This window comes from Photinus pyralis, unplaced genomic scaffold (assembly GCF_008802855.1).
Source record: "Photinus pyralis isolate 1611_PpyrPB1 unplaced genomic scaffold, Ppyr1.3 Ppyr1.4_LG6, whole genome shotgun sequence".
Classification (NCBI taxonomy): domain Eukaryota; kingdom Metazoa; phylum Arthropoda; class Insecta; order Coleoptera; family Lampyridae; genus Photinus; species Photinus pyralis.
In genome coordinates, this window is record NW_022170663.1 from 12,306,974 (window position 1) to 12,326,678 (window position 19,705).

The window sequence follows — 19,705 nt, forward strand, 5'->3', positions numbered from 1 at the left end:
ACATTGGAAAGGTTCGACAAGAGTTTGAGAATAGATTATAACTGGCGATCAAAAATGAGTTGCTGTCAAGTCGGCTTTGGAAGTTCAAGTTAAATACGATTTTCCATGCTTATTTTTTGATTTGCACGATAATTACTAACCTAAATGTAATGCTATTTGGTATGGTTGGAAAGCATTTTTGCAGAGCTTTCCAATGACGTATCACACATGGGGAGTCACTATTTAAGATTTAAAAGTTGGGGTGGCTAGGGCGCAGGGGGTGTGAGGGGGTGCGTCGCCAACTATGTCATTGTGATTCCCCCTCCGAATTACCGAAACGGATTTTGATTTTTTTGAATATCTCGTTTATTTACTAAGATATGGGGGGTGGTAAGTTTTCAAATTGTCACCCTGTATGATCAATTTATAGGCGTAATTATGACCAAAGCAGTTAAACACGCCCAATAAATAAAATAAATAAATAAAGGTTCAAAATATTGTTATCAGAAATCCATATAATTATGCACAAATTTTTATTAAAAAATATATACTTAGACTTTCAAAGTTTCGTATATTTTGAAGAATTATGAAATTTCTATATATTTTAATAAAATTGTATAAATGGATACCCTATCTTTTATAACTAAGAGTCGTATGTAGAGATCTCTCTAATATAAAGTTGTGGTGAAGAAAAATCACAGTTTAGTCCCGTAAATGGAAGACAAACACGTCCATTTAGTGTACGGAGTACAAAAAATATTATGTTATACTCGAGGTTATACTATATTTATGTGTAGCTTTTAAGCGAATATACATAATCAAACTGAGGGTACTACATACAGAGGACATACTTGTCCGTCAAGTGCTCTAAATTTTGTCTAGGAATGATGAAATATCTACTAAGGTTATATTAAAAGGCGCATATTTTGTATATGAACATGAATAACCTATCCGCGTTTAATACAAACTGGAAACCAGACTGTTACGCAACGCATATTTATTTATTTATTATCCCTCTCGTGTTCTGTGCCCTCAACAGGGTTGCGCACAATTACAGACTACAGAGTGACCCGTATACTGCTTTTTAGAGGCGCCTCTGCAGAGGGTTTTAAGTTGCATTGCATATCTACTGTAACATATATGTATACAGATACAGCAGTACAACGCTATCTTACACGAAATCAACATAATTTTAGGCGTGGGATAAAATAAGATACAGAGTGAACGAGTTGTTAATAAAAGCGCCGTTTGAAAAAAATACACTACCCCCTAGGTTTTTTATTATAATAATATGCACTGAATGAAGACGAAACGGATCGTTCAGAATGAATATTTGAAAAGTGCCTAGATTCGAGGGGGGCTCTTTTACATTTCAATTCAATCACTAATCTCTTTATTCACACTTACGCCACAATTTCCAACATTTTTGTTATAAAATCGAGTCATTTCGATGCTTTCATCAGCGTATTCTTTTTCTTGTAACCCGTACTATCCTTGCATAAACAGCGCATGCCAGAATTTTTTTTTGTTTTATGATATAAAAAAAAATTTAGGTACGTTCGATTTATTTTGTAAAAGAAAACTGACCAATATAAAAATTACAAAAAATGTATATCAAAGTGAAATAACGAAATTAAATTTTGAAACAAAACTGACATAGTTAGTGCGTAATATCTACGCATCATCAAAATTATCGATTGGTAAACAGGAATCCAAGATATAGTGATAAGAATTAAACTAGTGCCGCCCTCTTCTACCAAGTTATAATATCAGTTCGATGAAATCTATGCGTCGTTTCGGTCGAACTACTGAAAACTGCCACTGTCGACATAACCGGTAGGTTTCTACTTGTTGTTGTTGTGGTATGCCAGTAGAATGTGTGGGCAAGTGGTTCCGAACTGACTCCCAATAAAATAGTGCATAAAGTGTTTTCCAACTATACGAGATAAACAATTAACTAGTTAGGTTATGATAAAATTTTATCTAAATTAAGTGCAGATATTTTATTTTAAATCTCAGAAAAAATTTTGTGATGTGAAAAAGTTGGAAAATTGGTGAGTTCAATTGTATTTTGCCTATTTTTCATGTGAATATTAGGTTAGATTCTTTCTTTTGGTTTGCGAAAATCCGTAATTTTCTGATGGTTGGATTAAAATTACTGCTCGTATTATTTTTTTGAGTTTTCCACACTTTTTGGGCAAAATAAATAGAAATTAAACAGTAAAATTGGCAAAAGGGAATCATAAAAATACCTTAACTGGAGGGTTCCAATATTCTACAACTTGTGAGGCTTACAGTAACAATTTACAATTCAATGAGCGATGACTCTGCATGTCTAATGAGATTCGTATCAATGCTAAAGTTATACTAATACGATAATAATCAAGAGTCTTTGTTGAGAACTTTTAAACTACGCCGTTGTATAATTCTTTTAAAGTTGTACACAAAAAATGTTCGACGTAATACGTAATGCCTTTACTACGCATAGAATATGAAATATTAGCTTCCTAGTTTGAATTAGGTGGCTACTACGATCATCGTTTTTTGGACTTTTTCAACTTTTAATGAATATAATTGTTTTCCGTCTGTATGTACTGATTAAATGGACCAAGATTTGTTGTACTCCCAGTCATCGTTTCCTGATTTAATTTATAAACTACAGGAAATAATTATTTCAAGGAATCTATACGGACGTCAACTATACTTAAACCTCGACTTAAACTAACTAGTTCTCAGGGTTAATTCGAACCTTCTTCCAAGAATCCTTTTTCTTTTGAACACTACCTGTAGAATTAGTACTTTATATATTTTTTCTGTAGGGATTGAAATACCTACATTAAATAGTGTTTTGCAGGATCGCTGTACCTGTACCAAAGTGCAAAGAGAGAAGGAAAAATTGATACAATCTAATTTATATTGCCAGTGTGTAATAAAAATTAGGTACTACAAGCTTAAAAATGTTTCCCCGCGCTCCCTCTACTTGTGCAAAATGCCTATAGGGAGCATCGCTTAACCAATAGCAAATTGATTTTAAAAGAAACAGTTGTAAAATACATAAAACAGCATGTAAATAGTCACTTTGTGACCAATCCGTATTTTATGGGTTTTGGCTCAAATAAGGATTATTTTACTAATGTTTTATCAAATTTCCTTTCGACTATTAAAATTTATCAAACATTTTTATTATAAGGAAAAAAACAAGAAATTTACAGATTATTCGAATAGTAGATTAGAAATTTAATCGAATAACGGATACTATCTGAATTAATTTAGTGTGACATATAAATTTTAATTTTAGGTATACACACCATGGTGTATATCTCATATCTTCCTTGACATTTTTTTCAGAATTAACTGTTAAATTTTGAACGTTTCCTTTTATAATCTGAACATTTCGTAACAATTACACCGCCATCCCTTTCTTTCGTACGAAGTTTGTGTTGTTCTTTCTTTGCATTCATTTATAGTAACATGTTTAATTGGAGAAAAATATCTCTGAATTAATTACATCATATTTCTTGCAATATTAAGTTTATGATAATTTCTGTAATTAATGAAAGATTATGGCAGGTTTAGTTTTGGTGAAGACATCGGAATCTTTTTGTGGCAAAATTAGTAGGTAGTAGAAATACAAGCCGTTAAAGACGAAAAAGATTGTGCGAAGTAACATCATATGGATTGCATCCTGGTTTTATTTTCTTTGTCAAGTGCTAACACAATTTTCTCTTTTCAAAGACAAACGTATACATATATTATATTGTACGTACAGACTTCAAACATTCGTTAACAAATCAAAATGGCAGATAAAACATGTGAAAGAATGCTTGCAATAGTTAAATATCCTTTAGAAACGACGCGTAGGAGGTACTTATTAACTTGCCTAAAGTCTCTATTTGGCGACTGCCATTAACACTGACTTTTTTAATCGTTTGTAGGTACAATGTTGGATGTAAATTATTAATGGAATAAATTCAATTTTAAATCGTTGCGTTCGAAGTTAAAAGTAAATGTGCAATGAATGTTTTCACTCGCACACATTCCTTAGGATAAACTATAATGTCCGGTAGTATAAAGTGGCAGACAGGCACGTAAGTGAAGATTTGCGCAAAGCTAAGCTATAAAACTGTGATGTACACGCCATTACCCTTTTTAGCATTTTCAATAGTTTTATAGTTATTAGTAAGCTTCTCTTCAATTTAAATAAAATAAATATTTAAATTAAGGTTGGTTGCATTTTCCTATGATTAGTCTAAAAACAACACAAAACAAACATGACTCTAGCTATATCCTAATGTAAGAAATCTTCAGTGTTTTAGTATTTAGTCGGTACATTCTTGACTAAGTTTGCAGATCTTATATTTGACATTTAAACCTTGTTCAGATCCCGATTGTTTGAAAAAGATAGATCTAAGTGCCCTAATATATTATTCCGTAATCTGAGCTCATTTGTGAGCCTTCCTGCATCTCAGGCAGGTGATGCAAACTACCGGAAATTTAATACGTCCATTTCCTGGCGGCTAATCCCGGGCGTCCCTCGGGAATTTAGAAACAGATGACCACCGTCCAGAGTGTGAAATATTATGCCAAGATATATTGAAAGTAAAGGTGCGCTTATTAGGGTCTACAACCGGTACCTTCATTTGTCATTGCTTTTGCTTTATTAATTATTTGCCAAGCAGCAGTGAAAATTAAACTTTCAATAGGTAATAGTTCTGCTAGTTATCCCACAACGTAAACAGAGTATAATCTAACATAATTATGTTATTATTGGGTACACCTTACTTAAAGTACCTACTAGCGTCATCATTAGTTCTTTCGTTGCGGGCGATATTTCAGCAATAAGAAACTATTGCAACTTAATCCATATTTTATACACAGAATCAGGATCAGCCTTATTTTATTGTTGCATTAGGTAACTGTAAAAAGTAGTAGCTATGTTGCTTGTATTCTGTTATCTAAATTTAAAAATTAATTTATAATATATTTATATAGCAGTAGAATTCCAGTAATTGATGAAAATGAGAGATGTTATAAATAATTATAAGCTATCTATATGCTGACTTCAGACCATAATCAAGCCCTACTAATTTTATTAAGGATTCCATTTTAAGTAGTCAGTGCGCAAAAATAGTCCCGTTTTTTTGGTTCGAAAGACAACTGTTTTTCGTAAAAGGATGATACATTTTAACGAGGTCTCACACTGATTAAAAACGTTTTTCATTATCTATTATATAGTCCAGTAACTATATACATCAGACCATGCGTCAAATCCGGTAGTTCTGATTTTTTGTGGGATTGCTTATGTTGTTAACCCAATGTATAATTCAAGTTTTCGACATCGAGCGGCGAACGCAACATAGTCAAATATACTAAAAACCGAGGAATTTTCGTTTTCTTTTCAGATTTTGACGATTTTAACCCTGAAGGACCAGTTTTTCGCCAATAACGGTTCAATAAGTTTTCAAAGCAGACCAAATTTGCTATAATTTAATCCCACATCTGTTTGTATAGGTGTAAGGTGAGAAGCAGTCATAAGGGAATCAAGTACACTCTATACTACCATGGGCATCGCACAAGGAAGTGTAATTGTACCACTGCTATTCATTCTTTTGGTCCATAACTTTTGATTGAGAAGTCCGATCGAAAAGGTACGAATTGTTTTGGATTCTACTCACCAAAATTAATAAGAAAAAGTGTTTTCCCGAGAAATTTTGGTGCAGTCGATTTTTGGTAAAAAAAGGAAGGTTATACACTGCCTTTTTTTGAGCCTCGAAAAAAAAATTGTCTCAGATCGATCCGGAAAAAAAATTTCTTATAGAATGTGGCCTGTAGAATCCATAATTTCAAACAGTTCCAAGATTGGGCTACTAGTTCAAAAGTTACAGCCCTTTGAATTTTCTTTCGAAATTGGTTTCTAGTCCATAACTTTTGATTGAGAAGTCGATCGAAAAAGTACGAATTGTTTTGGATTCTACGCACCAAAATTAATAAGAAAAGGTGTTTTCCCGAGAAATTTTGGTGCAATCGTTTTTTGGTAAAAAAGGAAGGACTGCCTTTTTTTGAGCCCCGAAAAAAAAATTGTCTCAGATCGACCCGGAAAAAAATTTTCTTATAGAATGTGGCCCGTAGAATCCATAATTTCAAACAGTTCCAAGATTGGGCTCCTAGTTCAAAAGTTACAGCCCTTTGAATTTTTTTTCGAAATTGGTTTCTAGTCCATAACTTTTGATTGAGTAGTCTGATCGAAAAAGTACGAATTATTTTGGATTCTACGCACCAAAATTAATAAGAAAAAGTGTTTTCTCGAGAAATTTTGGCGCAGTCGATTTTTGAGCCCCGAAAAAAAAATTGTCTCAGATCGACCCGAAAAAAAAATTTTCTTATCGAATGTTAATAATGTGCCTGGATGTATTTGGGACATTATCTTTACTTTCGGAAACACCCCGTCATTTTTGTACGGTTTTGCACGATACTTTAAAACGACGACCTTTGACTAGAGATTCCAATTCTGTCTTCAAATTTTTATGGAGCCGTTTGTAATGATAAAAAGAAGCAATTTGTGAAAAAAAACTTCCCTAGGAATTATTTTATTAATCGCACAATTGTTTTTTCAGTAACTCGAATTTTTCATTTGCTGTGAATTGTCGAATTCGTTACGCCCACAAATAAGGAAGGCCCTTTTGACATCTCCGTCAGTTATAAACCAAATTGCATTAAATTCAATATGCGCATAGCTTTAGCCATATAATATGCAATGCCAGAAGTTGAGTCTAATCGATTCAATATTCACAGTGCCCTTTTCGCACCATTTGTGAACCGTAAAGTTTGCACTTGTTTATGAAGGCATTTGATATCTTCGGTGATCTCTTTTATCAAAAGTCAGTTAATAAACTCATGAACAAGCTAAGACAACCCTTACCTGACAACCCATCCCTTTCTTCCACTGAAACTAATTTAAATGATTCTGATCTCCTCAACACTCCCTTCTCACTGCAAGAACTACTACATGCTCTTTCCACCTAAAAAAACTCCACTGCAGGACCTGATAATATCCCTTTTATTTTTCTCAAAAATCTATCACAAAATAGTTTACTAAAACTGCTGGAAATATATAACATAATCTGGGTAACGAAAAAGTTCCCATCAAAATGGTGAGAATCGATCATCATTCCTATAAAAAAGTAAAACGCCGAATCCTACAGGTCAATCTCCTTGACATGTACCATGTGCAAGCTAATCGAAAAAATGATCAACAAGAGATTATAATTTTTATTTATTTATATAATTTTTATTTTATTCTGTTATACATTTTGTGCAAGATGTGTAACTAATAAAAGACATTATTATTATTAAACTTTCTTACTTACGATATCTTCCCTCTTTTGACGATTCATCTTCCTTGTAGCACATGCACGACGCACGTGCTAGTAGGTACTTTTTTTAAATCTAAAAATCTATATAGTAAAACAGGGCGACAATATGGGTTGCATTGGTATCAGAAGTGTTAATCAGCTAGAAAACACTAAAGCGAATTTTTTTAAGAATTTATTAGTTTTTACATGATTATTGGACATCCTGTTAAGCGCAGTAAATTCACAACTTTTATTTATTATTATAGCCATACTCGCTAGTCACGCATGGGTTGGGCAAAACATATACATAATAAGAAAAGAGTAAATTGCAAGTACATCATCTATAATGTAAAAAATGCAAAGGTTTATAGATAATAAAATTGCAAAAGGTAAACGGTAGTATCACTAAATTGACATTCAACAAATCTTGGTACGCTGCCGATGTATAAGCTCAATAATCGTCTTTAATATTTGCCATTATCGTGAATTTAACAGTGTATTTATTTATAAAGGCCATTAAATTAAATGGGTTTTTTTGCTGTGACACTGTGGAAGAAAAACGCCAGTTTTAAATTAATTAATAAGCGCTCCTATACATTTTTTATATGATTAGATCACGACAAGAAATAATTACAGATTTAGTGCAAGCTTAAAACAATGTCTAATTACAGGAGAACAATCTGACAAGAAACCTACAGTTATGGTTCGTGGTAGATTTTTTTTCCTGTTTCTAAGTTACATTTTTCCCGCAACAATCACGCCTGGCTCGATTCGTGACATTTACCGAGTTGTAAAGGTGCGATCGTAGTCGGAAAAGCATTGCCCGTATTTGCAAATTATGTGATTGCATTCGTCTGAGAAAACTGAGCAACTGTAATTGCTTTTCGTTTTTGTTTAGATTCGAAAAACCGTTAGTTTGGTGTTTGCGTGGTATTAAATATGATGCTATTTTCTACAGAGCCGAACGTGATATATAGATATTGGAACTGTACGCCAAATGGCTTTGGAAGCTTGCGATGGCTATTAACTATTATATAGTAATTAAAGACTAATTATGCCCCAAAGATAAGTTATAGAGGACAAGTTCTTTCGGCATGTGGCTTGGACGCTGTCCAATTTCTTGTATTGAAATACTATTTACAACATTTAATTAATATAGTGGTCGGTGTGGGGACGAAGAAACAAAAGAGACTCAAATTCACGTACCACCACATATGAGTCATGAAATTCTGCAATAGTGCAACGACTTAACAACTATTATCAGTGCTAGAATCGGAAGATGAGTAAGGGTAACTTCTAGTCACGATTCGCGTAGTGCATTAATTTTTCTGCATCGATGTGCATATAAATGCGTATTTTTAAAATTATAAGATGCATTCCCCATCGAGTGAGTGACATATCATTTTAAAGGCCATACAATGATCTATGCAGAAATACTCACAAAATAACATTTGGATGGCCTGGTTACGAATTAATTTTAAAAACCAACACATACAATATAAATGAATTTCACACATTTCTCACGGTGATTGTAATATAAGTGTATTGAAAGACAACTGTTACAATGCAACCTACTGTAATAAAACTACATACAACAATACATAAAGCATTGTAACACGTGTTTTTATACTATTTCTAGCGCATTTCCACAAAAATTAAAAAACGGCTATTGTGGCCATTTCCCCGTTCGTCTGTCCGTCCCTTCGACTGTATATGTATAGCTCCTAGGTCTTTATCTTAAGAGCTATTGTTCTACTTTTATCGCTATTTGGTTCGATATTGCACCAAGGAAGGAATTTTTTCTGCGTTTCATTACTAAAAAAAGTTATAGCAAAAAATCAATTTTTCTAATGTACCATAATTTAACATTTTTGCCGATTCTTGTGATTAAAAATTCTATGCGCTAAGAATAGGTTGTGCATGCGCAGTGCTAACTTTCATGTTTGTGGACGAATTTTTTGGTTAATTGGCTGAACATTCGTAATTTGCGTCAAGTTTCGATTTAATTCGTAAAATAAATTCAGAGCGACCGTGTACACCGCCTTCACAAATCGTTCAAGATAATAAACTATAATCGTCTATAAAGCAGATCTTTTTTTTTTAGAAAAATTAGGATATTCATCGAGTTTTTAATTCTTCGGGAAGAACCCCCGACGAAATAATCAAATTAATAACAGTATGTTTACCAGTAAGCTAATGTTACTTTCCATAAATTTTGCGTTCGGTTCGGTGCGTAAATGTCTCTGCATCTTCTAGTTTTTAGTTCTCGCAAAGCGTGCCTAACTGTAATTTGAGAAATCTGCACAAATTCAAGTGCACGTGTTGATTTATTTGAGTACAGACTTCCAGAGTTATTATCAACAGTACTTGCTGGCAGTGTTCGAAAAGTATACATAACAGATACATAATTGATCTCTAACGTTAAATTAAATCATTGAACAGAAAACTATAAAGTTCTAGAGTGTGTTAAACGGTCAAATAGTCACGAAATTAATAGCTTTTCGGAGACTACTAAATTTTTATATGAATTTTACATAGAATAGAGAAGTAAAAGAGCTAATAATTGAAAGACATCATATGAGAAGTAATTTAAAAAGAAGTTCAAGTAGTTATACAAAAACAGTAGTAAACAAAGAGTTATGGCCTATGAATATTAAAATGCCGTTTCTTTCAACCAAAACATATTTTATGAAGTACCACAAAAAAACGTAGGTATTTAACTCTTATTTAATTATGCGCCACCTGTGTATCCTGTTACGAAAGGTTTGAAATAGATTTTCTTCTTTTTCTTATATTAAGTATGGAATATGAACGAATCGTAATAATGGTGGCGTGCTTTAAGGATTTCAGAATTCATACAATTGCTTTTTAAATAACATACTTGGTAGTACACGCATATACGGAGTCATGTAATTATTATCGCTCATTCGTGAGTTCCGTTTCTATAGCGACTTTAAGCGAATCGTTATTTTTTGAAAACGTGTTCGTAGGCCGTTTATTTCTAAAATTATATTTCAATCAATTTTTTTGCGTTCCATTGTTTGCTCTCTGCAGTCTGCAAGCAATATATTTACAATTTACATCAATATAAGTGATTTTTCTTCTTCGATTAATGTGGGATATAGCTCAACCGAGTACTGATAACAGAAAAAAAATTGTAATTGAAAATAATCTGTGGCACTAAAAATTAATAAAATTGCAGTATTAAGTTCCTTTTACTGTAAGTAAAATATAAATAATCATGAAATTGAATTTTAGTTTTTGCATTTACCCCTGCATCCACAGCTATCCTCGCTTTACAATTATAATATGCAAAACCCCATTGACATAGAGCATCTCCAAATATCAAATTTGGAAGTTAATTCATAACCAAACCGTCTAAATTTTACTTTGTGGATATTTTGGTAATTTTGTTTCGACGGGGGCGCATATAATAATTTTAATATAGATAACTGGAGACACCCGAGGGTAAACAGTCCATTAAACTATCGAACTGAGCATGATTTTGCAATTTTTGATTTTTATTAAAATTACAAATTATACAGCCCGTGTTAAAATGAAAGCATACTTAGACAAATAATTTTAAATTACTTACAATACAAAATCAATAGTTTTCTCGGCAACGCTTTCAAAATTAAAACTATTCAATTTCTATTCTACTTTTAATGCTGTAAATAATAGCCGTCAGTTAGTAATTAAAAGCATAATGAGCATAGAGCATGTAATTGCAATTATTGTATGAGCTGTTGAACTGTCTAGCGCGAGACCGTCTTTCTCGGCCTAATGCCTACATGTAAAAAGGCTACAAATTAATAAACATGTATTTCCTTTAATGTAAAATGATGTGTCTAAATTTTACTTTCTCGTTATCCAAATTTATACTTCCCACAATAATTCATTATAATACCGGTTGTAATTATTATCGACGTCACATTTCCAATATCGTTTACGTAGGTATAGAAGTTTATTAATTTGATATCGTAAATCAAGTTACGCAGTACAATGGCACTGGCGATTAAAAAGATAAAAATGGCCGCTTTTTACAACCGATATTTATTAGCTACTGTTTGTTATTGCCTTTTTTATTTTATTACCGAGGTTGGGCTCGTCATTATGCTTTTTTCTATCCTATTTTGCAATAACTGGAATCAACATACCTTCAGAATGTGTATTTGTCGTGGCTATTTTCATAAAAACGTCTGTATTCCTTTTTTAAATACAGGCATCCATCTACGAGGGGCCACTGCATTTTCACTTTTTTGTAGTGAGGATCCATTATGCGCTTATCGGCATCGATTCTTGTTTCGTTGCACAATCCGTTTTAAAGCTTTCAAATTTCACTAGCACATTTTTTGCGTCACAAGTTTTTGTTCTGTGCGAGAAGCCTAGCAATCCATGTCGTAATACTTCCCTCATCCCCAATTCTTCGTGAAAAATTTTCAAAACTGTGACCTCTGATATGTGTGCTTTCCTTGCAATAACTGAAACTTCTTCTCATCTTTTCAATTCTCTGTCTCCTGTGATTTTGGATCATCTTGTTGATGGATCCTAGACCACAACGAAGTTGCTTCCACCACCCGAATTGTACATCACCGTAAAAGGTAATCATTTGTTCACGGATAGTTTTTTTAGAAATTTAATTTTTTAGAATTCTGAAATTAAAGGTTAGTCTTTATTTATGGCTATCAATGAAGACCATGTACTCGATGGTTTCGCAATCAATTTTCTATGCATCCAATTCAAAGGCTATGATCTATTTTTTGAATGCACGTTCGTCCCTTTGGTATTTAATATCCACAAAAATATCTATAATCACTCTTAATATAGGTATGTAATTTAGTTGGTGCTAGCAACGCATTTCACATACGTGAACGTACATTTTTTCCGTAAACGCAATTACAATTATAGCTAATTTCTGGCAGAATTAATGAAACCGTCATTGATTAAACCACCAACGATTATAGTAAAATCAATTTAATTGTGTTTTTGTTGCAGCTGATTTTTGCAACGCATCGTAAAATCCTGCCATAATCTCGAAATGTATTTTATGAAGGTTCAGAAGAGTTGACGTTACTGAGGTATGTACTTTTTTATATTTTTTAACGAACTCGCCCTCACATTAACCGACAAGGGTAGCCATTTAATTATTTATCTTAGCATTCTCAGTTTAAAATATTGATAGCATCCTTTATGGCTTTTATGATAACCAGTAGACGTTTGTATAGATTAACCGATAGTATCTTCCTGTCGAAAGAAGAGTTTGATCTCAAGTTGGAACGTATCAGTAACCCATGATTAATACTTCAATCTTCTCGACGGGATCGTTGTACGTTACAAATGTCTTACGTACGTCCATCTGACATGATTCGTATCAAGATTATCGAGCGAAAGCATTTGGCCTGCTTTTATCTACTTACAGTTAAGTTTGACGATGAGTGTAATATTAATTATTTCTTAAGGACGAAATTTTTTACACAACGTGGGGTGTGTTTGCGTCCGTAACCCTTAGCTTTTAACGTGAATATCACTTTTCTTATCTGCCTGAAATAGAAAAGCGTTTGGTCTGTAACGAACGAACTTTTTTTTACTTAGCCTGTTATGCATAAATTTATTGCATCTTAGTTTTCATATCCCCGCTTTATAGACACATAAATTAAAGAGGCTTTTATTTATCACAACGTCATGACTGTAATACTCTCCCGTAAGGATAATTACTGTATTAATAGTCAGTGGTATTAAGTGGTATAATTAAAGTCAACATTTTCTTTGTTTATAATAAGAACTGTTGAAGAAAACTAATGGATTTTCCTGTAATTAGTAAATGCTATAATAAAAATAGTGAAGATGTTTTATATACCAGTGAAAGTACTTGCGGTCTTTCATTACTCAATTCATTTAATGACTTCTGTGCAGTATATAAAAAAGAAGTGGAAGTAGTCGCATCAATCAATCGTACTTTTTTCGTAATTATTGCAAATATAGGTAACCAAACACCACTCCTAGTTAGTAAATCATCGCCAGACATCTTGGTAGAATATCCCATTTCATAGCGCACTTTAAAATCTATTAACTAGTGTCCAAGTATTCCCGTTGCCGAAGAATGATTGTTTAGTGGGTAATTAGCTATTTTATAAAGTGCAAGTCAAGTGTAGACGACGATACTTCTAATTTAGTCAAATCCCCTTTTTTACGGCAATGCCCTATAGTTATGCTATATTAAGGATAAAGTGGTATAATAACCCTCATTACAAGAATTACTCGATCACGTTTTATTGTTTTAATGCGGCACAGCGTTGCCTATTACAACCATAATTTTAAGGCAAATATTCCATGACAAACATAAACTAATTGAGTACTTATTATAGAGATATGTGATTAAATTTATGTATTTTAATGCAATTTACTTATATCTTAACAATCATCCGCACTAGACATTTCGATTATTAAACCGTAGGGTGTTGTTAGTAGTTGTCCAAGCGTATATTGGCAGTAGTATTATGTGGTTTTAAACACGGATTAAAGCGGTCGTTCCGGTTCATATTTTTATTATTTACTACGTGCCAGGGATGGGTGCATTATCCGCATCACCGTACCATCATTTTGCATCTAGTATTAGTATGCAACAATGTTATTCCCACACCTTCTCACTTATTCTTCGTATCGGGCGACTAGTAAAATGACAGAAACTATTATTCAAGACGTTCTCATTCTTATTTCCATTGCGTTTGTTTAATAATTCGCATTATTTAATATATTACACGGTTGTCTTTTCATTTCATACCTTGATTCTCATTTATGATTCAAAGCGCTTTACACATCTGCATAGTTGCACTAGAAATCGCGAAATATATGAAATTTAGCCAAGCTGGAGCCGTAGCTACCCCGTGGCCCGTAGCGAAAGTGGAATTTGCTTCAATGGAAATCAAAGTTTGAACTAGTTACAGAATTGAATAATCTTTGAAGTAACGTACCATACGACCGTATGTACCAGTGAAATTTTTAAGGGATGCTTAGCCCACATAAGGGGATGAAGTGTGAGTTTTGTGTCTTTTTTACACACTAGAGCATTTTTTCTGGTAACTAATTTATTCTATTACACAATTTAACGCGAATTTGCATTGATGTTATTAATTTCTGTAAATCTCTAATTTTGTCCTTGTTTTTATAATAAAAAGTAAACAGTTATTGATTTAGTTTTAGAATTTCATTTACTATAAAAAGGCAAATTTGTTCAGCTTAACAGAAACCGAGCAAAGTTTATGAAGAAATTGAAGAAAAAACGTTAGCTACACTTTCCTTATTTTATTTAATAAGACCACAAAACTATATATAATTGGTTGTCAATAGACTCCATCAATTATTATTAGATTATTACGAATGCGTTTACACTTATTACATGTGCGATAAAATTCTGAATAATGTATACGGTTCATCTTCATCTTATGGTTACATGAAAAGAGAATAAAAAAGTTTAAAGCAGAAACGAAAAAAAGTCTATAACTAAGTACAGTAATAAATGATATCAAGGGTTTACGATTTTAAAATTTTTATTTCTAAAAATATTCTGGGATATAAATTAAAATATAAATAATATAAATATTTGTAGGAAATAAAGGACTTGTATCAACTAAATTTTATTCAAGGTTGATTTATTTATTACTTGGAGAAGACATCACAAGTGTGAAGGTATTTTTATTGATCCTGGTTAATACACGAAGTGGAATGTTTTTATAAAGAAATGCAAAATATGTAAAAGGAACACTCGAAGCAAAAAAAAAGAATTAGCTCTAATATTTTAACTTCAGTTGGTGCACGCTACTGGGTTTTTATGCTGCGGACAACCTGTACCTTCATCCATTGAAGTATACCTGCTTAGTCAAATAATGGTATTGTCTATACTGGACAAACAAGATTTAGGTTTTGGCGGATTCTTTTATACTAAAAGCACAATAATGCTAGTATTGTGTTCTCACGAGTTTATGGCAATAAATGCAATCGTTTTTCCAGAACACGTCAATTTTCGTTGCGATTTTAAGCTCTGAGACAATTGAAATAACAAACAGGCGATGCCCAAGTATTGGGCCCTGAGGTACACCGCATTTAACCTCAACGTTATCTGATGCTGTTTCATTCAGCTTGAAACCTTCCTTGTAGATAACTAGAAATTAGTGCAGCTGCCCCAACCCAATATAATGCAAGATGGACCGAAGAATGAAGGAGTAGTAAACGTTAGATAGTTCAAAGGAATTTTCGAGCTTGAACTACTCACAAAATACACGTACTTCTAAAGATTTTCTACTACAACTTGATTGCACTTAATTTTTTCAATCCTGTAAAGGGCTTCAGATACGGCACGATTGATCTGTCGAATCTGTTGTTTCAGTTTTTGGAGTGTAATTCGGCCCTTCTCAGGGTTGAAGTTATGTAAATAGTATCATTTAATTTGGATGTCCCCCTCAAAACTAAAATTGACCGGTTCGAGCGTTTCTGACAAAACTGTCGGTAATGTATAGCTGCCATCTTATCTCGCCGCGCACAGTCGCATACGCCATTTTGTAGAGTTTACGTCGGTGCCCTTGGGTACATTTTCTTTAAAATTTAAATTAAAGCGCTGATAAAGAGCTCGATCAAATATTCATTTCAATTATATTAACTAGTTTTTATTACTACGTTTACTTCATTTACTTGGATGATTAATAATGTTTGTGAGGATGTTTTAAATTTACTTTATTGATTTCCATATATGTGCAAATTGGCATTTCAGGCACTCAACTTCAGTATATAAAATTTGAAAGAAACGAATTTTCTTAATATAATTATTTTCTTGTATATAGAATTAACAAAAGCTAAATTTGGTGATCAAAAGTTATAGCGGAAAATCAATCTTTAATATAGCAAAGTAGGCAGTAGGTCTTCTTGTTTGCAAAATCGAAATCAGATTTCTACCTTCTGTTAAATGAAAGTGTTACTTAATTTTCATGGAAAATTTTCAAGCGAGTCAGTTAAACTTAAAAGAATGTTAAAAAAACTGCCCTTAAATCAAATATCGGAGATAAAACAATCGAGATTTGACAGACATTATCGTCTTTTGTTTCCCACGCACTCTTGAAAATTCAATGCCTATTTAGATTTATTTAACGCTATCCCAAAATGGTGCGATTTAGATCGGAAAAAAACACTTCACGAAATTTTCAAGTAAATCCGTCGATGACACATAGTACCTACTCTTGTTACAATTCTTCAAAATCAGTAGAGGTATACATATTAATTGTCTATGCTTGACTATGCTGTCAAAGTCTCTTGTTTAAGTTGTCTAAACATATAAACTACCTAACGTTCTCAACGTTTTATAGCTAACTTGAAATATGAAGAAATCTTTCGGCATCGCAGCTTTAAAGAAACTGGAAATTTATGACACATTTATATAAAACCGGCGAGAGTATTATGGTCGCTTTAAAATTTTTATGACAATGGACGGGCATATTCTTACGATTACTCTTTGTACTTAATTACAATTATGTAGTATTAGCAGGACTACTGCTAACATTCTTTAAGAAAAAATATTATGTGATATACGGTTAGTTCGATTCGCATATCACATTTCTTGCGTATGTAATACCTTAACTACCTCCATTATGTTGGTGAAGCGCTTACCTATAATTATCGACTGGGATATTAGTGCGTACCTACCAATTAGGTTCATTAAAAATATAGAGAGAGATGCATGAACGACCTCCGCACAAAACGTAACTGCTCTCTAATGGAGCATTTGCTGAATCAATTAAAGAACCGATACTCGGATGCACGAGGATATAATTCGTTGTTCGAGTCTATAAAACACTACGAAACTACGATTTCCTGCTTTCTACCTGCACGATGTTTGTTTTCTTTATTTAAAGGACTACTACGTGTATTGTTCTTGTTACATGGTTGGAAATTTATGTCCATTATTCCCGATTTATTTCGTAATTTTTAAGAAAATTTGCTTTTACCTACATACACTTTGTTTCGTTCATTTAAAAGTTAACGGATTGTGGTTATTTAATATAAGCAACTTCAAATTAAGAATAAGATCGCTTACCGTTTTTAAAAATCGTAAATTTTAAGAAAATTCAGTGTCAGCTGCATGGTAATATTTAATAGTCATAGCGATTGCTAGAGAGGCGCAAAAGTTGGTGCGCTTTAGTCAGTGCCACAAACAAAAATCAAATTTGTGAGTATGAATTTATACCGTCGCTCACCTTATTTCGAAGTCAACATGATAAAATGAACCCAAATTAAATTATCATCGGCCCCTACAATTAACACAAAAAGACATTATTTATATACAGTTGCAGATGCAACAGTTTGCGGCACGTGTCGCGTTGGGTACGACCTTATACCCTTTAACATTGTGACCTAAACTCTGCGTGGCTATAAAGGGGCACGGGTCATTTACATCATTCAAAACTGCAATTTTATTATAAGAATCACAGACAACATAGTATACAACATAGAATTAATCATATTATTATCACATCACAAAATACTGCAACGGGTTTGAGCGTTCAATTGGCAATTATGTAATCTCAACAAGTCCTTATGATTGTATTTAGTAATTTATTTAACACATCAGAAATATGTACCTGAAAATTGTAGAGGACATTTTCATGTTTAGTAAAGTAAACAGGATATATTTTCACTGAAAGACGGTAGCGTACAATTTAACCTGAATGTATAAACCTTAAGATGTGCAAATATAAAATACTATTTGATAAATATCTTTTGAATTACAATAAACACAGTACATTCTTCGGGTGCGAGGCGGTTTTAACGTGACTTCTAAAGCTCAGGCGAGGTTCGCGATTTTGCAGATGGTAGCTACGAACAATAACATGTATCAGTCTGGAACGCATATTCCAATAAATTTTGAATCTCGTGCTTTTTACCTGAGCTTTATAGAGATGTGATAGCAGATTTAAAGTTTCTCTTGATTTTATAAACTTTCGTGTAATGGACTGCTCTTTATCTATGTAAATATTTACCTTTGGGATGTTTAAATATTCAATTGTACCCAGAACTACAATGAGCTTTATTTGTATCACCTATTGTGATTTCAAGTTACGATTATAGATACCTTGACAAGCACACAATTTGTCTTCAATAGAGCTGTATATGTAGATGGTTATAGATTTTATCTTCAAAAACTTCAATGCACGACTTTAAAATTTATTAATCATTTCAGTCGTGGCTATTCTCCTCTATTAATGTATACAGAGTGTTACAAATCGCAAGTGAAAATCATTAAGGTAAATGACAGGATGTGACGACGGCAACTTACTGAGTCATCTTCATGAAAGGTTCGTTTATTTTGATTAACAAAGGCTATTATTTTATTATGTAGGTTAAATGTGAAATTTCTGTTAATACAGCGCAAAAATGTTTCCATCGTCCGTATTTTGTTATAAAAACATATTTGAAGCAATTAGGTATGTAAGACGTGGGCCGAAGTCATTATGATTATGAACATCCATTTTTACTATCTCACAATATATGTCACTCTTGAATAAAAGCTTCATCATAAATACGCGAGTTAATCCACGCATATTGAAACACCAATCAAATCTACAACAATAAAATAAAGTTAACAAATGCCACACGCGTACCGTATTTGGACGTAGACTGAAAGATTTTGAATCCTTTTACTGTTATTATAATTAACTGCTCAAATAAAAAATGCGCCACTAACTGAGAAATCTGATAACGAATTCTTTAACTAAATCTATAAAAGTTACGTGAACATGAATTTATAACTTCAGTAATATGAATAATGATAAAATGGAAGGTATTAGCTAAACTTTTATTTAAGAAGTCATCTAACCACCTGGTGTGCAAGACTATAACAACTAATCACGCATTGCGGCACTAGAGTGATACCATTAAAGGTATTGTACAAATCTGCAAGTATCATTTGCCATAACACAAGTTCAAGTATGTACCATAAAATAAATGAAAAATTTGAGTGAAACAGTTGGAAATTGCTGGTAATGAGGATTTGTGTTCAAAAAATCATCAAATTTTCCCCATTGAAATTTGTTTGGAATGGTGCATTTAAATGACTGTGGGGGCGTCCGGAAGTGGGTACCGACAAATGGAATATGGTAGAACCCCGACACGATCTTATCGATCCATGGCAAAGGTTGAGTTCTCGGTGCCTTCGGGTGAATCAAATAATGTACGTATAGGTACTCGGTTCTATTTCAGTTGCTGTTTCATTAATCGAACCCGCTTCTAAACAGATTTCAAAATCATTTAAAAATTTCAGCTCTTCCTCTTATGTCTAAGAATATCTGTACCAAATTTGGTTCCAATCGGTTCGGCCGTTTCGCCGGAAA

At 32.9% G+C, this 19,705-nt stretch overlaps 1 long non-coding RNA gene across 1 annotated transcript; it reads left to right on the plus strand.

Annotated features, from left to right (window-relative positions):
- The first annotated feature begins 1,786 nt into the window (after positions 1-1,786).
- LOC116174199 lies at positions 1,787-14,253 on the plus strand. The gene is made up of 3 exons (XR_004146054.1): positions 1,787-2,033; positions 12,327-12,409; positions 12,557-14,253. It is a non-coding gene; the product is annotated as an uncharacterized LOC116174199 (long non-coding RNA).
- The last annotated feature ends 5,452 nt before the right edge of the window (positions 14,254-19,705 follow it).